General features: G+C 61.2%; 1 long non-coding RNA gene across 1 annotated transcript; it reads right to left on the bottom strand.

Annotated features, from left to right (window-relative positions):
* Window positions 1-3,567: 3,567 nt before the first annotated feature.
* LOC109438589 (uncharacterized) lies at window positions 3,568-6,280 on the bottom strand. The gene is made up of 5 exons (XR_012497684.1): window positions 4,856-6,280; window positions 4,647-4,773; window positions 4,446-4,566; window positions 4,239-4,365; window positions 3,568-4,148 (listed from the first exon to the last, which is right to left on the bottom strand). It is a non-coding gene; the product is annotated as an uncharacterized LOC109438589 (long non-coding RNA).
* Between the last annotated feature and the right edge of the window lie 2,350 nt (window positions 6,281-8,630).

Below are 8,630 nucleotides of genomic sequence, written 5' to 3'. Positions count from 1 at the left end.
CAACCATGTCACCAGGTGCAGGCTGGGGAGAGGTGCGGACAGGCAGGGAAGGAGAGAGGGGCAGCCTGGGCTGGAACCTAGTGTGGTCACCACGGCTTTAGGGGAGGCCAAAACTGGCCGTGCCTTTTCTAGAACTTTCTGTTTCCCCTTTCGGGAGCCACACAATCTCTGCTGAGGCCCTTGGCTCTCTGGGGCTTGTCAGGTACAATGCACACATGGACTGTGCAAATAAGAGGCAGGAAGAGAGCGGCCGGACCAGCGGCTATGGCTCCTGGCCCCATGTTGGTGATGGCCACGTGGGCCCCCCAGCCTGGCTGGACCCACTGCCCTCTCCAGTCCACGCTGAGATGACACCTCCAACTCTGGGGGAAGGGAAACTGTTGTCTCCCCGGGAGCCTGGGGTGGGGAGAGGGCCCAGCCGGTTTTGTTTGAGGCTTCCCAGGGTATGTTGTAGTCAGACCCCAAACCTCCCATTTAAGGGATTTCATTTCCTTTGTATTGTTGGGAGCCTTTCTGTCCCTATTCAGTGGTGTAACAAGTGTCCTGACCCCACCCCGCCCCCCAGCTGTCCATAATCCCAGCCTGAAAGTGGGCTCCTGGGTTATTAAATCCAGGCTGAGACAGAGCCCACACAAAGGCACAAGACACACACAGCCAGGCTCAGATGTCCAGCCTCCAGGGGACACTGGCTCCCACATGGGTCGGGGCCATGCAAACGCCAGCAGGCCACACAGAGCGCCCCCAAACAGGACAGGACCCACAGGCATGCCTTCTGCACAGACATGGCTAGAGACCCCCGAAGACAGACCCTTGCTCACAGCCACAGCTATAGCTGTGGACACACACAACCCAGGACAGGGACGTTTGGGGCTGACTGCACACGCCCCTAGCACACAGCTTGACGGCTGACCTACTGCACACAGGTCCTCGGGACCATGCTGAGAGATGCACACACAGGGACACACACACATTAAGTCCTGTTTTCTGTAACCCAGATGAGTAGCCTGCTCAGCCTCACCCTCCACAGAAGCACGGCTTGTGTGTGTGTGTGTGTGTGGGTGGGGGGGGTGTTCCAGGAATGCCGACATGGCGTTTTTGTGCTGGGTGCCTAGCGGGGTGGAGGGCACAGCCAGAGGCCTGGGCCTTGTCCCTGGTCTCACCAATATTGGAAATGCCTTCCCCTGGACTTCCCCTGCATGTTTGCTGCCGGGGCCCCCTGCTCCTGCCCCCACCCCCCAGGCTGGGGTTTGGGAATGAAATTCAAGCCCCTGTTTGCTTCGTGACACTTAACTCAGTGCAGGGGCATTTTGAAAGTGCCTTTGGGTGGCGGGGGCGCCAGGAGCCTGTCTAACAACCCTCTCTAAGCCCCTTTTCTAAAAAGCAGGAAATCGGGTTGGGCCAAAGGTAAACACATTCCAACCTGGCGGTCCCCAGCTCCAAGGAGGGCTCTGTGGGGCAGGGCGGGCTGCCGCTGTTTTCCCAGCCCTGGGTGAGGCTCCGGGCTCGGGGCTCACAACCTGTTTGCAGAGCCAGGCCTTGGCCTGTGGCTTCTTGCCCCCACCTGCTCCCAGCCCCACCGGCTGCCCCACACCTCTCCCTGGGCCCCAAAGGCACCCAGGTCCCCTCCTGGTTGCAGTGCCTGGAAGCCTCCTAAGCAGAAAAAACACCCTGTGTAGATCCTGCCCTATGCATGCAAAGCGGGAGACCTGGGGGCACAGAGGGGGCCTCAGCATTCTCTACGGTGGGTGTGGGAGCAGCAGCCCCACCCTCCCACATTCCAAACCAGAAATGGGGCCTCAGGGCTCCCAGGTGCGAGTGTGGGTGGGACTTGTGCCCCCAGTGACCAGGAGAGGGCCACAGCACCCCGAGGAACTGGCCCCGAGGACCCCAGGACCCCAAGGGGTGCCCACCTTTTCCTGGGGGACCCACTTCCCATGAAAGTTGGCAGTCCCTGTGTTCCCCAGAAGAGGGTTCCAGGGCACCCCTCTCCCTTCTCCCTCCCACGCGGCCTGGCCGCCCTCCGTGGTGCTGGTGTGGGCACCACACCACCATCCCACCAGCCGGCCAGTCCAGCTTTCATCTCGGAGGCTCAGCTCTGCAAAGCTCCAGCAGAGACGGATGTTTATAATAAAGGCCGTTTACAGTCCTTACTCCTGACATCTAATGGATGGGTTCCTTCATCCCCCCGCAAAGCCCACTTGGGTGAGTGGACCCGGCCGGTGGCCGGGAGACAGATGCGGCCTTACCCAAGGGCACTGCCTGGCGCCTGCGACAGCCTCCAGGGGATGGTGGGAGACCCTGAGGGCGCTAGCAGCCAGGCCTTCCAGAAAAGCCTTTGCCCAAATGTGCACTGGAGTGACCACCCGCCCGTGGGTATTGTAGCACCGGATGTCCCATGTCCCCCGTATTAGGGCAGGAGGGGCGGAGGGGCCCTGAGGGGAGTCCGGACACATGGGAACAGTGGGGACTCCATGGGAGGTAAGCTGGGGTGGGTTTCTCAGACCTTTGCTATCTGCTCTTTATCTGGGGCTGAGGCATTTCCTGACTCTGAGCTCTGGGAGGGGCCGAGGACCCCAGGCTCATTTCCAACAGCTGCTTCCTCATGTTCCAGCCTCTGCATCACCAGGGGCCCAGGGGCTGGGAGGCCCCGGGGCTTGGAAGCAGAGGGGTGCCGCCCAGCCTGGGGATCCCAACCCAAAAGCTGTCTTGTATGGGGACGCCAAGCACGGACCCAGGCCCAGGAACAAACCCAAGCCTGGCGCCAGCAGGGCTGGGTCCTGGGGCTTCAGTGGCAAGACCCCAAGACCTTTCATCTTCCTCACCACCCCATCTAGTTCCCTCCCAAATCCTTGACTGTTTCATTTTCTCATTCCCCCACCTCAGCTCTTGACGTGTCACCATCCCCCCCCTCATTCCTTCTTACCCCCCTCACCCCCCTTCATCTCTGTCACCTGGCTATTGAGAAGCTCACCCCCACCCTGGCCCCAGCCCTGTCCCCCAGCTGAGCAGACCCTCATGTCTGTTGCCCCGCTGCACGAGCAGGGAGAGACATCTCTGTGTGTCCTTGAGCCCACGGCTCACTGGACGGCTGAGCTGCAGCAGGATTGCTGATGAGTGGCTGGGCCGGGGGCTTCCCAGGGGCATGGCTGGCCTGGCCCCGAGTACACTGCTCCATGTGTCCTCCGCATGTCAAGCCCACTCCCCTAGTGTGAGTCTTCAGCCAAATGCCCCAGACCAGGCTTCTGGGATCTGGGGCTCAGGGAGGTATTTTGTACGGCAGTGTCCAACTTAGAGAGACTGTCGTGGTACCTGACCTCTCTCTCATGGCTGAGAACTCCCTTTGCCACCCCAGCCCCACCCCTTCCTGTGGGGACTCCCTGGTCCCACAGCTTCTTTCCCCCTCCCCGATGTCCATGCCCCCCCCCCCCGCCACACACAGGCCCCTCCCATGTCATTTCCACTGCCCACCCCAGCCTACAACCCCCCCTCCCGTCACCCTGTTCCCCTGCCCCATGACGGTTTCCCTCAGCCAAAGGCGCACCCCCCAGGAAAATCTCTGAGACCAAGTGCTGTAACTGTGTTTATTGATGTGTCCAGGGCGTCTGGTGAAGCCCTGGTGAGGAGGGGCACAGGCGAGATGGACGCACAATGGAATGCTTGAAGGCTGTTTCTGATGTTTACAGCTTCCAGACTAGGTGAGGGGGGGGCAGGGCCCCACACACTCGGGCCACACCCAGTCACCCCCAGACAGAGATGGGTGGTGGGGGCACGGATGCAGCACAGGCCACAGGCGGCCAGGCACACTCAGCAGTGCTCACACTCCTGCTCAGAGACTCAAGATCGTCCAGGCTCCAAACCAGTGCAAACGACTTATAGTGCAAATTGAATTCAGGAGGGACGGGGGACAGAGCCATGGACGACTGTGTCTCCTGAGCAAAGAAGGAGGAAAGAAAAGAAGAGAAAAGACAGAGAAAAGGCAGAAGAGAAGAAAGAGGGGAGGGGGCGTGGTGGTGGGGGGGCGCGGCTGGTGGTGGTCTCCAGCCCACAGCTGGGGCGGTGGCAAAGATGGTATGGCCGGCGGGGGTGGGTTTGCCGCAGAGGCTGCTCTCAGCGGTGTCAGGCCGATGGATCTCGTTCCTTTGCTTAACCTGGAGATAGCAGATAGGTCAGGACCTGTGGGTGGGGGCAAGGTGGGCGGGTGGGCGGGCAGGAATCTTCCAGAAGGGTGCCGCACTCACCTTCCAGAGCCGATTCCTGAGTCAAGTGGTGTAGTGGTTCTGATGCAGCATTTTCTTGAGTCAGAGCTAGGAGGACTTGAACAAGTCCGGGTTCCAAGGCCCAGGCATGAGCTGGGTAGCACCATTTCTGCGGGTAGGGGGAGAGTGAACACTGGTGCCTGGGCCCCGTGCCAACCCCATCCCCCATGTGTGGTGGGGGCCCCTCACCTTGTCATCTTGAGGGTTCTAGAGGTCCAGAGAGCAGTAGTAGTGCATTGGCTCCTTCAAGAAGTAAAGGGACAGAGACCTGCTGCGTGTTCTGCTCCCCGAGGTACCAGCCAAGAATGTTCTACGGGAGAGAAGACTGGTCATGAGTGAGGTGACGCTGGTCAGTTGGCCTGAGGGGCCGTGCCCTGTACCTGTACTTACCAGGAAGGCCAGACGGCATCACATCTGTCCTCACCGTCACACCAGACCATGTCATGTCCCTCTCAGCACCTCCTGGCGTCCGGCCTTCGGTGACTGGCATGTACGTCCACCCCCACCGGAGACCTGACTGGGGAGAACGGAGAAGGCCCTGGTTGAGTGGGCAGAGGCTGCGGGTGGGGATCAAGTGGGCCAGTGGTCAGGACACTCACCTGGTCTCCAATCCGAGCACAGAGGCACCGATCCCCGCTCCATCACCGCCCGCACAGGCCCGCCTTGGCCAGGGCTCTGGAGGCCAGTGCCACACCTCGCTCGTGCCAGCTGCCGCTCCTCGCCCCTGCTTGCGCCCCGAACTCCCTCCCCCCGAGCTCATTCACTCTGCCCTGCCCGCCTCGCCTAGTCTGGTCTCGCCAATGCCCTTGACTCCCCTGGATGCTGTCCTGTCTACCCTATCAGTCCCAGGGGCCGTGTGGTGAAGACACATAGTGTCACCAGGTACACTGCGGGCCTTCTCCACGCCAGCCTCTGGGCCACAGTGCCACGTGGGACTGGCGCATCCACAGGCTGGGCCCACCGCAGCCTCCTTGCTGCAGAAATCTCTCTGGAGCCCAGTACCTGTGGCCGCCGCTCCGCTCCCTCCAGGTGACGTCCTACTGCGGGCTGCCCCGAACACTGCACCTTCGTTCCCGCTCTCCTGCCTTCGAGGCTCCTGCACAGGCCTGGGAGGCCTGGCTGGAGCTGCTCCTATACCTGCTACTAAATGAATTACAGTGGGTGGGATGTGGTAGCGGCTGGGGACCCTGCTGTGTTCTGAGTCCCCATCTCATCCTGTCTGACCTGGGCCTGGAATGCCCCCCGCATGTGATGGATTTCTGCGGCCACCTGTCACCTCCCTCACTGGCAGCCCTGCCTTATCTCCCATCCTGCTCTCCTGAAATGCTCTTTCCACCTGGGACGAGCCCCTGGCCCCCCAGCCTGCCCAGTCTCAGCTCCCCCTGAGACGATGTCACCTGTGCTTCCTGTCCTGCCTTCATCCTGCGCTCTGCCGGGAGCTCAGTCCCTTCTCCTCGCTGGTCCTTGCTTCCCTTAACCTCCTTCTTGCAGAAGGAGATCGAAGCAAGTTCCGGGAGGGGAAGGGGACTCACCTGGCCCGGCAGAGCGCTCTCTTCACCTGCCCGTGGCTGCCAGCTACTCCTCCACTGCCCCAGGCCCAGGCCGAACCCTCCTCCAGCTCCCCTTGTCCACCAGCCGCCACGTCCTGAAACCAAAATTGACCGGGATGAATGTCTGGCTCCCCCTTCTTTCCTCTGCACCCCTAGCTCGGGCCCATCACAATCCACGCTGATGTCGCCCTGTCTCTAGGATGCCCAGGAGCCCACACCACACTCCCACCATGCTCCCAGGCACCCGCCAGCCCTGCCCCAGCCAGTCCCTCAACCCTTTGCCACTCCTGCCAGACTCCAGATTTCCAAGGTGATCCTTGGCCCACGCAAGCTTCCCTGAACCCCTGTTCCCCATCTTCCCCTGGTTTCCCCAGCACCCCAGCTTCCCTGGTTACCCCTCGGCTCCCCCGCTTCCCCAGTTTCCCCAGTTTCCCCCGGGCTCCCCCATCCCACCCCCACCCCCACCCTCGCCCTGTTTCCCGGCCCTAGCCCGGGCTTTTTCTAACTGGGGTGGCCCCGCCCAGAATTCCCGCCCCTGCTGTGCCAGCCAATCAGAGCAGGGACCGTACTTGGGGCCACCGCCAGGACCACCTCCAACTGGGATGGTCCAGTGCACGTTCCTCACCCGATCTGGAATTCTCCAAAGACAGCCTTCCCCCGCACCCCTCCTTTGGCAGCTTGTAAACAGGGCCTGGCATTGTCCCCAAATGTCACCCCCTCTCTGGTTGAAACAGTGGGGTTCCCTCAGAGCAGACCACATGTGCTGCTCCCCATTCGCCCAGCACTGGGTGCTCACCGTGCCCACGGATGGGATTCCCGGCTGGGCGGGGGGACTCGCGGCACTCAGAGCCACCTCTGCCACCTCTGTGGCTGAGACCACATGTTCACCCAGGATCCGCGGAAGCAGTCGCATGGGGTGTGTGGGTTGGGGTCAGGGCTCAGGTTGGGCAGTAGGAAGCACGATGGGGGTGGCGTGCCAGGGGGCAGCCGATTCCCAGCTCAAGTGCTGTTTAGGTGAAGGTGGCTGTTGCAGCCACAGCAGCTTACATGGGGCGGGCTCCACATTGTGGTTGGGGTACCCTCACCGTCGTGTTCCTGTCTTCTGGATGCGGCACGCTGTCCGTGCTGCACAGCTCATGGGCAAGCTCTGGTGACTCCCCTTGCAGCCTCACAGCTCCGTCCGCACCGTGCCATGCACCCGTCTGCCGGAGGCTCGGCCAATTCAGGAACAGAACAAAGACCTGAGAGCTTTGAGTCCCCCAAGCCACCATCCCCTGAGTAACTACCTTGGCCTTAAGTAGGGGTCCTTGGAGTCCTGAGGTCCAAATGGTTCACCTACCAAGCCTAGAGTGTTGAAACTGAGGAGGGTCCCACCTAGGCAAGGGACCAGAAGCTCAGCAGCCTGAGGGACCAGGGAGGGTCCTTGGGCAGACTTGCTGCTCCGTGGACCCCAACATGAAGTGCGGGGTAATGCCAGCCAAACCTGAAAACCAGCCTTTTTTATAAGTGAACCCCCGATTTACTGTGGAAAAACTCAGACTTAGCCATGGGTGGACCCCCAAATTAGAATGGGGCAGACCTCCACATTCCACTGTAAGCCGACCCCAGCCTCAGCCTCTCAGACGTGTGAGTCGGGGCTGCCACCTCGCGGCAACAGCTGTCTCCACACCCACAACCGATCAGCACCATTCAGGGCTGCGATCAACTCCGGGTTAGCGCCTGCTGCGAGGGGCAGAACCCCGAAAGCCTCCTGTGTTCGGCCAGGCACCCCCAGGATGCTGTGCCTCAGAGGCCGTGTGTGAAGGGTCTACCTCTGAGGCTGAGCTCCAAGTCATCCAGGCACGGGGATCCCTCGTTCCCCAAGTATTCCCTCTCGTCTCCCCAAATTCAACCATACAGCCTGGGGTGATTCACATGGGGAGGCCTGGGGTGGCTCAGGCGGGCGCTCAGTCTCCCTGATGACCCTCGTGGACCACCGCGGTATCAGGCCTGGGTGGACCCGGGACGTTGCGCGGGCGAACCCCGGACACTGTGTGGGCGGATCCGGGAGAGCGCGGGCAAACCCTCAACCACCTCGGGCAGTGATAGGTGAGTCTGCACTGCCACCTCGCGGACACCGCTGTCCCCAGAACAACAACTGACGTGGCAGCATTCAGGGGGTGCAGAGGGCGTGAGGGAACTCGTTCAAGACCAAGGGGAGACAACCCCGAAATGTTCTTCACTTGGAAAGAATCCCCCAGGACCCAGTTCTATGCAGGTCTAGTGTGGCGGGTTCCCTCTTGAGCTTGGGCTCTCTGACACTCAGTCATCCAGGCTCCCCATTATGTCCTCATCACACCACGACGCAGGACCCCTCGATTCCCAAATATCACCTTGTCTCCCTGGACTGGGTGACACTGGGCCATGACCCTAGGGTGCGATTAGGATTCCACTCCCAGCAGCGCGTGGGCAGCAGGGCAAACCCAGGCGCTCTTTTCTGACCCAGGGTCAGAAAACGCACTTCCTGGCACTTCCCGAGCAAAGTGCTGGGAATGGGACCCCGGCCAGAGCACGCTCGCCTCGTCTGGACCCCCCCGGGACACTAGGATGTCTGCTTCACGCACATTGGTGGCTACACTGGGGCGAGCAGCAGGAATTCCCACAGCAGAACCACCGGGAGGAGGCGGCACGCCCAGGTGTTTAGCATCTCAAACACCTGTGAATGGAGGTGCTAATGACGGGCCACTTAGAGTCTTCCTCTCTTGGAAGTAGATGCTGGTTCAATGAAGTCTCAGAGTTTAGGGGCCTTGCTTGGTGGGGTCGGTGCGCTGGGGTTGGTGCGCAG

Source organism: Rhinolophus sinicus, chromosome 14 (genome assembly GCF_057876585.1).
Source record: "Rhinolophus sinicus isolate RSI-liver-muscle chromosome 14, RSI-T2T, whole genome shotgun sequence".
In the NCBI taxonomy this organism is placed as follows: domain Eukaryota; kingdom Metazoa; phylum Chordata; class Mammalia; order Chiroptera; family Rhinolophidae; genus Rhinolophus; species Rhinolophus sinicus.
This window is presented reverse-complemented; position numbering and strand designations above follow the sequence as displayed.